Source organism: Mirounga angustirostris, unplaced genomic scaffold (assembly GCF_029215605.1).
Source record: "Mirounga angustirostris isolate CCGP_5_RB_7025 unplaced genomic scaffold, mMirAng1.0.hap1 SCAF_1, whole genome shotgun sequence".
NCBI classification, from domain to species: domain Eukaryota; kingdom Metazoa; phylum Chordata; class Mammalia; order Carnivora; family Phocidae; genus Mirounga; species Mirounga angustirostris.
In genome coordinates this window covers 136,082,867-136,096,855 of record NW_026991709.1, presented here as the reverse complement: position 1 = coordinate 136,096,855, position 13,989 = coordinate 136,082,867, and positions in this window count along the sequence as shown.

Below are 13,989 nucleotides of genomic sequence, written 5' to 3'. Positions count from 1 at the left end.
ATTTATATATTTCTTCTTTTCTACTCTATGCATTCAGTGTCATAATTTCCTACTAAGACTGCTTTCACTGCATTCTACAAATTTGGACAAGTTGTATTTTCATTTTCATTCAGTTCAAACTATTTAAAAAAGGGTTTTTTTTTGAGACTTCTTCTTTGACCCATGTGTTAGAAGTATGTTTTTTAGTCTCTATTTTGTGATTTTTCCAGATATCTTTCTGTTACTGATTTGTAGTTAAATTCCATTATGGTTGAGAGCATAATTTTTATGATTCTCTTAAAAAAATTTTAAAGGTGCTTTATGATGTGAAATATGGTCCATCTTGGTGAATGTCCCATGTGAGCTTGAGATGAATATGCATTCTGCTGTTTTTGGAAGAAGTAGTCTATAAGTGTCAATTAAGTCAAGTTGATTGATGGTGCTGTTCAGGTAAATGTTTAACCAAGGAGGTAAAAGACCTATACTCTGAAAACTGTAAGGCATTTATGAAAGAAATTGAAGATGATACAAGTAGATGGAAAGATATACTGTGCTCATAGATTGAAAGAACTAATATTGTTAAATGTTCATAATACCCAAAGCAATCTACAGATTCAATGCAATCTCTATCAAAATACAAATACCACTTCTCACAGAATTAGAAAAAATAATCCTAAAATTTGTGCAAAACCACAAAAGACTCAAATAGCCAAAGCAATCTTGAGGAAGAAGAACAAAGGTGGAGGTATCACAATTCAGATGTCAAGATATACTACAAAGCTACAGTAATCAAAACAGTATGGTACTGGTACAAAAATAGACACATAGTTCAATGAAACAGGAGAGAGAGCCCAGAAATAAACCTATGTTTATATGGTCTATTACTCTATAACAAAAGAGGCAAGAAAATACAATAGGGAAAAGACAGTCTTTTCCATAAATGGTGTTGGGAAAACTGGACAGGTACATGCAAGAGAATGAAACTAGGCCACTTTGTTACACAATAATAAACTCAAAATGGATTAATGGCCCAAATGTGAGACCTGAAACCATAAAACTCCTAAAAGAAAACATAGACAGTTATCTCCTGGACATCAGCCTTAGCAACAGATTTATACATCTGTCTCCTTAGGAAAGAGAAACAAAAGCAAAATAAACTATTGGGACTATACCAAATAAAAAACTTTGCCAGTGAAGGAAACCATCAATAAAACAAAAAGGCAACCTAATGAATGGGAGAAGATATTTGTAAATGATCTATCCAATAAGGGATTAATATCCAAAATGTATAAAGACTTATACAACTCGACACCAAACCAAATAATCTGATTAAAAATGGACAGACACCTGAATAGACATTTTTCCAAAGAACACATACAGATGGCTAACAGACACGTGAAAAGATGCTCAATGGTGGTCATCATCAAGGAATGCAAATCAAAACCACAAGATATAACCTCACACCTGTCAGAATGGGTAGTACCAAAAAGATAAGAAATAACAAGTGTTGGCAAGGATGTGGAGAAAAAGGAACCCATGTGTACATTGGTGCAACCATAGTGGAAAACAGTATGGAAGTTCCTCAAAAAATGAGAAATAGAACTACCAGTAATTCCACTACTGGGTGTGGAAGAAAATAAAAACACTGACTTGAAAAGATATATGTACCCTTATGTTTATGGCAGCATTATTCACAATAGCCAAAATATGGAAGCAATCCAAGTGTCCATTGATAGATGAATGGATGAAGAAAACGTGGCATATATACAATGGAATATTACTCAGCCATGAAAAGAATGAGATCTTGCCATTTGTAACATGGACCTAGAGGGTATTATATTAAATGAAATAAATTAGACAAAGAAAGACAAAATACCATATGATTTCACTTACACGTGGGATCTAAAAGCAAAATGAACAAACAAGAAACAGACTCTTAAATCCAGAGAAGAAACTATTGGTTGCCAGAGGGGAGATGCGTGGGGGGATGGGCAAAATAGGTGAAAGGGATTAAGAGGTACAAACTTCTAGTTATAAAACAAATAAGTCACAGAGATGGAAAGTATAGCATAGGGAATATAGTCAATTAAAAAAAAATAAGTGTTTTATTGTCTGGAATGTGGTCTGTCTTGGTGAATGTTCCATGTAAACTTGAGAAGAATATGTATTCTGTTGTTGGATGAAGTATTCTATAAATGTCAATTAAATCATGTTGATTGATGGTGCTGTTCAGTTCATCTATATTTTTACTGACTTTCTGTCTGCTGGTTCTCTCAATTATTGATTGAGATATTTTGAAGTCTCAACAGTAATTGTGAACTTAATCTCTTTCTCCTTGCAGTTCCATCTGATTTTACTTCACATATTTTGATGCTCTATTGGTAAGCATATACACGTTAATGATTGTTATATCTTATGGAATGGACCTCTTTATCATTACATAATACTCTCTTTAAAATATATAATTTTCCTTTTTTGAAGTCTGCTTTTTCTGAAACAATATAGTTACTCTGGAATTCTTTTGATTAGTGTTAGTATAGGGTATCTTTTTCTGTCTCTTTACTTTTAATCTATCTTATCTTTATATTTAAAGTAGACTTCTTAGAGACAACATATAGTTGAATCTTTTTTAAAAAATCCACTCTGTCAGTCTCTGTCTTTTAATTGGTGTATTTGTAACTGTTTTACATTTATTCTACTTGTTCTTTGTTATCTTCCCTACTTTTTCTGCCTTCTCTGGTTTTAATCAAGCAGTTTATATATTATTCTACTTTCTCTCCTCTTTTAGCATACCAATTACACTTCTTTTAAAATTTTTTTTGGTAGTTTAGTATGTTTATAACTAATCTAAGTCCACTTTCAAAAAACCCTATCCTATTCTATGAGTAATGCAGGTATCTTACAACAAAGTATTCCAATTCCTCCTTCCCATTCCTTACAACATTGCTGCCATTCATTTCACTAATCCATAAGCTATAACCACCCAATTAACTGTTGCTATTATTTTGAACCATTGACTATTAGATCAATTAAGAAAAAGGATAATGTGTAGTTCATGTATTCTTTCTCTAATGCTCCCCTTTCTTTATGTAAATCTGAGTTTCTGATCTATGTTATTTTCCTTTTCATTGATAAAGTTTTTTTTTTTTTAATGATTTTTATGATGCAGAACCACTGAAGACAAATTCCCCCAGTTTTTGTTTTCATAAAGTCTTTATTTCTCCTTCACTTTTGGAAAGATCATTTGGCTGGATACAGAATTGTAAGATACTGATTTTTTTTTCTTTTCAATATATTAAAATTTTCAGTGCATCCTCTTTTTGCTAGCATGATTTCTGAAGAGATGTCCAATTAATTCTTATCCTTTTTCCTCTTTTGATAAAAGTGTTTTTCCCTCTCAGGCTACTTCAAAGATTTTCTCTTGGTCTTTTGTCTTCTACATTTTGAATATGATATATCTTGGTGTAGTTTTGTTCCTCCCTTCCTCCTCCCCTGTATTTATCTTTCTGAGTGTTCTTTGAGCTTCCTAGATTTGTGGTTTTATGTCTGTCCTTAATTTTGGATATTTTTCTGCCATTATTCATATATTTTTTTCTGCTCCTTTCTGTATTTCTTCTACTTCTGGTATTCTTATTATATATATAGTACACCTTTTTTCCCTAATTGCCCCACATTTATTATATTGGAGATATATATATCTCCAATATAATATATATATATTACATTCTTTTTTTTGAATTTTGCTTTTTAGTTTGGGTAACCCCTAATGACCTATTTTCAAATTCACTGATTTTTTTCCTCAGGCATGTTCAGTCTTTAATGAGCCCATTAAAGATATTGTTCATTTCTCTGTGTTTTAAATTTCTAGCATTTCCTTTGGATTCTTTCTTAGAGTTTTCATCTCTCTGCTTACATCTGTTTTTGCATATTGTCCACTTTTCCCATTAGAGCTCTTACTATATTAATCATAGTTATTTTAAGTTCTTGGTCTGATAACTTAAAAATCTCTGACATATCTGAGTTAGTTTCTGATGTTTCCTTTGTGTCTTCACACTGCTTTTTCCTAGGTTTTTAGTGCTTTGTAATTTTTTGTTGAAATCCAGCCATGATGTATTATGAACTGAGGTGTTTAGTGTGATGTTTTATGTTTATCTGGCTAGGAGTTAGGCTGTATTTAAAGTTTGCTATAGCTGTAGGTGTCAGATACTTCAATTTACTCTAGTGTCCTCATTTTTATCTTTCCTGTTGTCTTTCAGTTTCCCTAGAAACTTCCTCTTAAATAGAGTTCATGTCTTACAGCTCTTTTAATTGTATTTCACTGTTATTATACTGGAATCTTGTTGATATTGTATTGACTAGGGGCAGCATTCTATATTCTTCTGAATAAATGGCCATTTATTTAAAAAATTGGGCTAGAGCCTCTAGACTGGGATCCTCAGAAGAGTTTCTGATTCTTCCTCCCCTTACTTTTTTTTTTTTTTAACTGCCCTTATGTGAGGCAGGAAGGCTACCGGGGGCTAGAGTTGGCTCATTTCTCTTCTCTAGGTCAGAAAAGGTTCTAGTGAAGTAGTTTTCCTTGAGGGAAGGACTTTGTTTTGCAGTACAGAATACTCTGGGTCTATTTCAGAATGTTGACTTTTCCTTTTCTCCTTCCCAAAGTACATGGGCATTTTTCTCCAGTCCTCCCAAGTGGGAATCTGGTGGGGTACTGAGAGGTAAAATTCATAAATATATAGAGGCTTCTCTAAGACTGGTCAGGAGCTTTAACTCTAAAGTTAGTCCGCACTCAATCTCCAGATTTTGTCCATTACAGTTTTTAGTGTTCCTACCAGTTTGTGGTTCCAGTGGTGTCTGTCCCTGGTAAGCCATGATTCTCTGTCTCTCTGGGTTTCAGAGCAGTGATTTGCTCTGTGACCTCAATTCTCTGATGAATCTAAGAATTGTTGGGTTTTTGTTTTTCAACTTTCTTCTTGTGAAGGTGAGAGTTATGACTTCCAAATATTTTATGTGTTGGAGTGGAAATTGTAAGTGCCATTTATTATCATTATAATTTTCAGCTCAAGAATTTCCTTTTTTTCCTTTTTACAATGTTTACCTCTTTCTTGATATTCTTTATTTGATGAATCACTGTTATCATCTTTCCCTTTAATTTGTAAGTATAATTTTCTTTTGTTCCTTGACCCTACTTGTAATAGCTCCTTTGAGGGCTTTGTGTGTTAGGTGCAACATCTAGGTCTTCTAGTACAGACACAGTTTGTCTTGACTGCTTTTTTCCCTTGTGTGTGGGCAACAATTTTGTTGTTTCTTTGCATATATTATAAGTTTTTGTTGAAAACTGGACTTTTTAGATAATACATCACAGCAAATGTGAATTTGAGTCTTCTCTGGGTGGTGTTTGTGTTTGTTTGCTTATTGGTTAATGATTTGTTTGGACAGAGTCTGTGGAGTCTGTCTTCCCCCAGAGTGTATGACCTCTGATGCCTATGCTAAAGTTTTTTTCTTTTTCATTATTGCTTTTATTTTAAGCCTGACTTCATAGGGGGTGTTTTCATGTCTGAATAGCTTAGTGTTCACTTAATAATTATAGGTTGTACTCATCTACCTTGAGCCATTAAGACTTTTGCCCCTGTTTATAGATGTGTGCATGAGTTGGGGACATACTTAAATTTCAGACAGTTTACTAGTTGTTCCTGGCTTTCACTTTCTGCTATCAGAGTCCTCACATTCATCCAGGGATAAGTAGATACCTGCCTTCTTCAGTCTCTCCTGAGAATGTGTGCCGCCTTGCACATGCACACTGTCTTCCAAACTCCCAGAGATATGTGGGAGCCCACCAAGGCCTACTCTTGTTATCTATTCCTGTTAAACTTATGCCTATTATGGTTGCCTGTATTTTTTTTCCCCCATCTAGGATCCCAACCCTAGGCTAACTGACATTGGCCTTTCTTATTTGTCACTAAAATTGCTACTTTGTCAATGCCCAGGAGTATGTGGATTTTTCTCTGTTCTGGTGAATTTTGGCCCTTACCTCTCCTGGTTGAGAAGCTGCTGGTTTTCATGGCTTGCATCATCCTAGCACAAAGGGAACATCTTGTACATAGGTGGGTGGCAGGGGAGGAATGGTAGCAATCCCATGCTAAAATGCCACAGAGAAGTGCTTGTCTGAACTACTTTAGTAGTTTCTTTTATGTAGATACTTCTTAAATTGTTCTATTTTCAGAATCCTAAAATTTTTGTTTTTGACAATTTTATCCAATTTTATCATTGCTGAGCTCCTCACTCCACCATTCCAGAAATGTTGCCCAACCATAGATAATTGCTTTGGTTTCCTTAAGGCAGATTGTTTGCTGAGGCTAAGCGGGAAACTTGAGAAAGTGAGCAGGGATGCAGTGGTCATTGGGAGGGTTGAGAATGGAAACTCACCAAGGATGGGTGGCAGAACTGGTTGATGGTTCTTATCCGAGATGAAGTTGTAGAATGGGAATTTAGCAAAGTGGCATTTGACATGCTATTGTATCTAGTACACTATCACCAAAACTGAAGTTGGAGGAATTCAGCTGGTGTTGGACTTCACCTAGCCAGTTTCTCAGAAGATAGTGGGCAAAAGAGAATGAAGGATGCTGGGGAGAGAATAGTTCATTTGGTTAACCTTGAGATCAACAGAGACGATGAAAGGGAGAGAAGCAATGACAGTGAATATGGCTTAGAAGAACTTGAGGGAGTCATAGCACTGGAAGCATTTGTAAGTTTGAAGTAAAAAACGGTATTTATCTTGAAGTTATAAGTGAGTTGGAAGTCATTAGGAGTCTGGGGTCAGAAGCTGAGATGGAGTAGTTGTGGACCAGAAGCTTCAAAGCAGCCAGTTATTTGCTACCAACTCTTCTTCTTAGCACCTTCAGATGTGGGTTAGTGAAGAACATTCAGTTTAGTAGACTATAGGGGAAATTGGAATATCCATATGATTAAAACATGTCCTAAAAGAGAGTGGAATCAGGTACTAGAATTTGATTACTTAGACTTTACTTCCAGTTTTCCTTTTGCAAATTGGTAAAAATAACAAAAAACAAATAAACAGCCAACAGTTTACTCTCAGGCCTCATAGAGTTAACAGTCTAGTCTTCCTCTTTGACCTGTTAGGCAGGATACTATGGCCTATCTCACCCCTTGAGATCTATTTCTTTGACCCCAATGGCTCTTAGTGCAGTGGGCATCCTGGGTATGAGAGACTATGAAGGTAAGATTTGGACCATGATAAAATGATTAATCTTGTTAGGAATTTTGACAAGATAGTCATTTAAAAAATATAATGGCTTAGAATAGCATAACTTGAAGACATTATTTTAGTATTCTGCCCCATCAAAAGTGTTTCTTTTTTAAAATATTTATTTATTTATTTTAGAGAAAAAGAGAGCATGTGCGTGTGCATGGGGGAGGGGCAGAAGGAGGGGGAGAGAGAGAGTCTCACACAGACTCCATTTTGAGTGCTGGTGGGGCTTGATTTCATGACCCTGAGATCATGACCTGAGCTGAAACCAAGAGTTGGATGCTTAACTGACTGCACCACCCAGGTGCCTCAAAAGTGTTTCTTTTTTAAAGGCTAGTTGGCTCACTAGCATCCACATAAGTATTTGATTTAGTAAATTTGACTTAATTATTTATCATCAAGACATCTCCCCTACTCTATTTTTTATCATTCAGCAAGCTGTCATGGCATGAATAGGTATAGGTGGGGGGCCTGATAGGTCTCCTGTACTCTATCTTTGGTGTTTAATTCATTTCCTATATTTGTTGTTGATTCTTCTAGTCAAGGGGCTCTATAAGAAAGTATATGAAGCAAAGTTGAACTAATATGTGTTTTTTTTCCTTAGAAAAAATACTTGATTTGTCATTCAAGAACTTGATCAATGGCTCCATAATGAATTCAGGCTTTATGGATTCTGATGCCATGTTGTTTGAGCTTTTAGAAGAAAATTAAAAATTTTTAAATTTGTTTTTTAATTTATTTCTGTGACAGCCAGTTTAATTATGGATCATTAATTACCTCATTTCAATTCTAGTTTCATCAAAGTTTCTTTATTTTTTAATTGGGAAATTTTCAAATAGAACAAATGTCTCTTGAAAGATTCTCACTCTACCCATCATGGCTCTGATGGTGGGGCTGAAGCCTAACCAGAAAAGCTGATCATGAAGTGTCAATTATTTATTTATTTAACAAGTGATGAAATAGTTTAATTTAAAAAGTATGTTTTCTAAGACATCCATTTCAAAATAATTAAATAATGTATTACCTATCTTACACACACACACACACACACACACACCATAAAAGGCATGGACCTTTTGTAAGAGAATAATTAAAATTTTCATTTTATGTTAGTTTGAAGCATGTACTTGCAAACACAGCAGTGAAAATGGAGATTCAAATGTGTGTGTATTTGTGTACATTTAGTTGACATGCTTAGAATTACATGAACCATATTCTCCCACCTTTAAGTAGAAGATTTCTTAATCATTCTCATTTCAGAAACATTTCTTAGTTCATAATCCTATGGAATTTTGATGACATATTCTTACCTCCATAATTGTCAAATTCAATGATAATGTTTCTCCCTAGTGTTAGAAATTTAAACACACATGTACTAGCAGTTCAAACTTATATGTTTGTGATAAATAAATAATTCTCTATTTTATAAGCTCCTTGGCTTGCTGAGTCATCTCCAGGACCATCCTTGGTGATCCCCACCCCAGGATTCCCTTAGTAATGGACCTGCCAATCTGTCTTACGCCTGCTAGCTTAAGAATTGTGGAGGGCAACATCAATATCTAGCCCTTGCAGTCATCTTCCCGCAGCTTTTCCCAGATCTTTTCAGTTAATGTTTAAACTTCTTATTTTGTACTGTATCCTATCAACCTCAGAATGATTTATAACTTTCCCATGTAATTTTCACTACGGTTCTTTCCAGCAGTGAAATTCCTGTCTCTCCTTACAGAAGCAACTTCTCCACTCCTTATTCTGACCTTGAGAAATGTTACTGACTTCCTATACACTTTTCCTATGTTTGAGGAGAGTTGCCTCATAGTCTTCATACTTTCTTTACCTGATTGAATGCATTTTCAGTTCTATTTTATTTTGTAAGAGTGATTTGGAGGGCACTAACAGGATGCAGGGTATGGAGAGAATCTTTCTCACTAATCTATCTTGCTGTGAGCAATGAACCTTTTAAGTGTACATAAATAAATTATTTTATTTAGATTTGTCTTTCAGGGTGTTCACAGTGACTTTGGTGGGTATTCTCTTCAGGACAGTGTGTCTTTGTATATTTGTAGAGCTAGGTTATTCCCATCATTAACAAGGAAAGGCCTCTTCCATAGAATGCTAAGTGAGAATACTGGGATTAAATTTGAGATAAATGCATACAGCCTAGCTCAAATTGCAAGAAGAAAACACATATACTGCATAAGAGTTTCCTTCAATCAAGATCTCCTTCTTCTGCAAAATAGCTGGACTGGATTTGATCAGTGATTTAAAAAAAAATTTTTTTTTTTTAACTTTGGAACCATTTCTTTAATGTAAATATTCCCCTTGAATTTGATGGGTATGTTTTAAAATATTGCCTCAAGTTCTTTGAGTATATTTCCATTGAGGTCTATGTCCTCTCTCCTTGGGTCTGGGTAGTTTTGTGACTTTTTCAACCAGTAGAGTATGGTGGAACAGACACTATTTAACTTCTAAGGCTAAGTTGTAAAAGGCCATACAACTTCTGCTTTGCTTTCTGGAACACTTGCTCTGGAGGCTGTGAGCCTACCAAAGTAAGCAGTCTGACTTCCCTGAAGCCACCAGACTGTGTAAAAGTCCAAACTGCATGGAGAGGCCATGTATTGAGATTCTGGTCAACAGTCTCAGTCAGCCATCCCAGCCCAAACTCTGGGATTTCATCCGTCATCCCTCTTCCACTTGAGTTGCCTCTAGCTGTGTGAAACTTCTCAGCAGAGGCTTCAAACTTCATAACCATGCCTGCTATGCCTTATCTGAATTTCTGACACCAAATTTCTGAGAATAATAAAATGAGTGCTTTAAAAAAAATTCCATTGGGGTTTGGAGTAGGTAGTTAAGCAGCAATATATGACCAGAACAAAATTATAAAGACAATATTAGCATCACTTAGGCTGAAGTAAAGGATCTATGAAATTCTGGAAATGGCCATTCTGAAAAAAAGCTTATGATATCTGGCAACCATAAGAAATGGTGGGCCAATAATGGTCTTTTGTAAATTAATGATAACTGATGTGACCTGAGAGACATACTCCAAATATTTCAAAATGTTGATTCTTAATACTAAACAGTCCCTGTAAATATAATGTGGTTGGAAAAGACCTTTGATGAGAAAGGTCAACATTTAAAATTACTTCCTATGATCTGAGGTTATAGAGGATCCACTTCTGAAAATGAAATTTCTTTTGAAAATATGGGTGTTATAGCTCAGGTGGATACTGATTATTTCATTTTATATAAAATTGAAGGCAGTAGCTCCATGCAGACACAATCTGAAAATTTGTGTGACTCTTCTCTTTTAGCTATGTATCTCAGAATCAAGAATATTCTTCCCAGGTAATTAAAAAAATTGGTTATGCTTCTTCCTAACTAACTGTATTTTGGAAATGAAGTCATTGTTTTAAAATTTCAGTACACACATAGTTTTAAATTTTTATTTTCAAAGACAATTTGAGGTGGCAGGTGTAATCCTTGGATAGATTATCAAAGAAATATTTACCCAATAAAATCTTCCAATATAGTAAAATTATTAGCATACATAAAGGCTTATAGATCATAGAAATAGGGTTCTGAAGCAGTATAATTTTTTCTTCCTCAAAGAAGATGAGCTATGGTTTGACAGCTTTGATAGAATATGAATGGGTTGCATTTGAAAAATAGTTATATTTCCGAGAAGCTTATTTTTTTTTTTGAAATACAATGATTAAAAGGATGTGAGGGCACCTGGGTGGCTCAGTTGGTTAAGCGACTGCCTTCGGCTCAGGTCATGATCCTGGAGTCCCAGGATCGAGTCCCACATCGGGCTCCCTGCTCAGCAGGGAGTCTGCTTCTCCCTCTGACCCTCCTCCCTCTCGTGCTCTCTCTCATTCTCTCTCTCGCAAAAAAAAAAAAAAAAAGGATGTGAAATAGGATTTTGGTAATTTGACTTTCAGAGAAGTTTGTATGCATGATAGCAAAATAGTGTTTTTTTTTTTTTTCATGAACCTACGCATATATGCACTGTATGTAATCTTTCTAACAGGAGATGGAAAGAGAATGATTAAAAAAATAAAATGTCTGTAATGTCTGGGGTGTTGAGCAACAAATGAATCCCACAGCTAACCTGCTTCCTGAAATAATCTCGTGTAGTTAAGCAAGGCTCTAATTAATAGTTACAGATGTTTTTGATGTCTTTGAACTCTCTTTCAGAAACACAGTTACAGCCCATTAATAATGTACCTGTAGATAAAAATATTTTAGATAGTTATCTGTGTAGCGTGACAAGTTGGGGAAAGGGACAAATTGGTTTAAGAACTGATGCTGCGTTACATCTCCAGCTGTGACTCTAAAGCTAATCTCACACTTTATTACTGAAAAGAGAAGGGAAGTAATAGGGTACACAAAAGGCTGCCACACAGGATGCCGATGGCCACAGAATCACCACCAATAGGTGTCTGCCCTAACACTGCCCCTGCAGCAGGTAGCAGGGGGATTAATGGGATAATGTATGTAGAGGGCTTTGATTATTTGGGGGAAGTGGCTGTACAAACCCAAAGCTTTATATTATTGTTATGATTTTTCCTCTAACCTATGATTTTTCCACATTATGCAGGCTTGTCAATTACCCACCTGTGCCCTGTTCATGCCACCATGATTTTATTTCTCATTTTTAAGGTTTATGATTCTAACTGAGAGACACTGATGTGTCCATATTCATCCTGGCAGATTAATACCCAGCAAGAAAGACCTGCTGTCAATGGGCATTTTGAATTATGTGTTTAAAATTGCCTTTGATGGCAAGGATGTCAAATTATGCTCTTCAGTAAAATGGTTTTGTGCTTCTTTGCTAGGTATGTGATTGAAAATCGCAGATGTTTGATATCACCTTTTACTGCATTTGTTTGGTAAGTGAAATCTTAAATATATTATACTTCTTTGAAATCCATCTTTTGATGCCATTTAGAAAACATTAAGAGAAAATTAAAAAATAAAAGACTTAGTATCTGTGACATTTAGCTTCTAGAAAAGCCAACATTTTAAGTTACATTCTGTTTTTGAGTACTTGTTTAGGATGCAGAGCATTCTAATATAGCAGGAGCAGATGACAGAGTGGAGCTGTATTGGGCGTTCATGGGGAGTCTTTTGCCCCCCAGGCACTTATTTTAGTGAGAAAGTATACCAGAAGATGAATCAGCTTGGAAGCTCCCGAAGGAACATAGTGTTTTCCTTTCTGAGGTCTTTAATGACTTCAAAAATGAAAGTCTGCCAGTTTCTTGAGTTTCTTCTTAGAAATGGTTAGAATGGTTCAGTGGGTCTTTGATGAAGCATGTTCTAGTAATAATTTCTTAGTTTAAAAATAAAGTACAGATTATTCACACTTTTAGATGCAGATTTTACAGGCATACCTTTCACAATTCTCTCTGCTTGTGGAAAAGCAATAGGGATAGAGAAGCAAGAATAAATAAATGTATGGAATTGTCAGATCTGGATTCAAGGAACATTCTTGAAATGTGAAGTGCCCTGTGTCATATGTTTCTACATGCATTTTCCTCTTGAAACTCTTGGTATCTCTGAGGCAGGGTTATTATCCCAGCATAAAATGAGGGGAGAAGTGCTAATAGTAAGTGACTTATATCCACATAGTAATAAATGCTGGAACTTCAATTCAAATTCTCAGATCTTCTGACTTAGAAATCTAGGACATTTAACAATGTAACATGGCCATTAGAAAAACTGGTATTTAACACTGTATTCTGGCTCTTTATTGCTGTATAACCACCCCAAAACTCAAGTGGCTTAAAACAACAACAGCTTTGTTCACAATTCTGCAATTTGGGCTTAGTTAGCTTGGTGGGAACCACCTGTTTCTGCTCCATTCAGCATCAATTTGACTGTAATTATCTAGACTCATTTCACTTACATGTCCGGTGGTGGATGCTGGCTGCTGGCTGACACCTCAGCTGGGACAGTTACCTGGAACACCTATACATGGCCTCTCTGACTCTAGGACCTGAGAGTCAGTAGACACACACACACACACACACACACACACACGGTGGAGGGTAGAGAGTCTCCAGCTGAAAGGGAATTATATCCCCTTTTCTTCTGAACTAGCCTTGGAAGTCCACAGAGTCACTTGTATGACATTGTTTTTTTATTAGAACTGAGTCACTATGATTAGACCATATTCAAGAGGGGAGGAATTAGACTTCACCTTTTGATGGAAGGTGCTATGGATTGAATGTTTGTGATCTCCCAAAATTCTTATGTTCAGATCCTAACCCCCAATGCAATGGTTTTTGGAGATGGGGCCTTCAGGAGGTGACCTGGTCATGAGGGTGGGGCCTTCATGAACAGATTAGTGCTCTTATCAAAGAGATACCAGGGAGTTCTTTCACTCTTCTGCTATGTGAGGACACAGAGGAAAAAATACTGCCTGTGAACCAAGAAGCAGGCTCTCACTAGACACTGAATATGCTGGCACCTTGATCTTGGATTTTCGAGTCTTTAGAACTATGAGAAATAAATTTCTGTTGTTTATAAGCCACCCAGTGAATTAGCAGCCTGAACAAACGAAGACAGGAGAAATATCAAAGAATTTGCTGACATATGTAGAACCACCAAATATTGCCTAACAGCAGAGAATTTCCTTAAATTTGATAAGCAAATGTAAGTGGTAGGCAAATATCTACCTTGCCCTGATCAGTAGATCTGTGTTGCTTTTCATATTCACTTATAGTAGGGCTGAACCAAGGGAT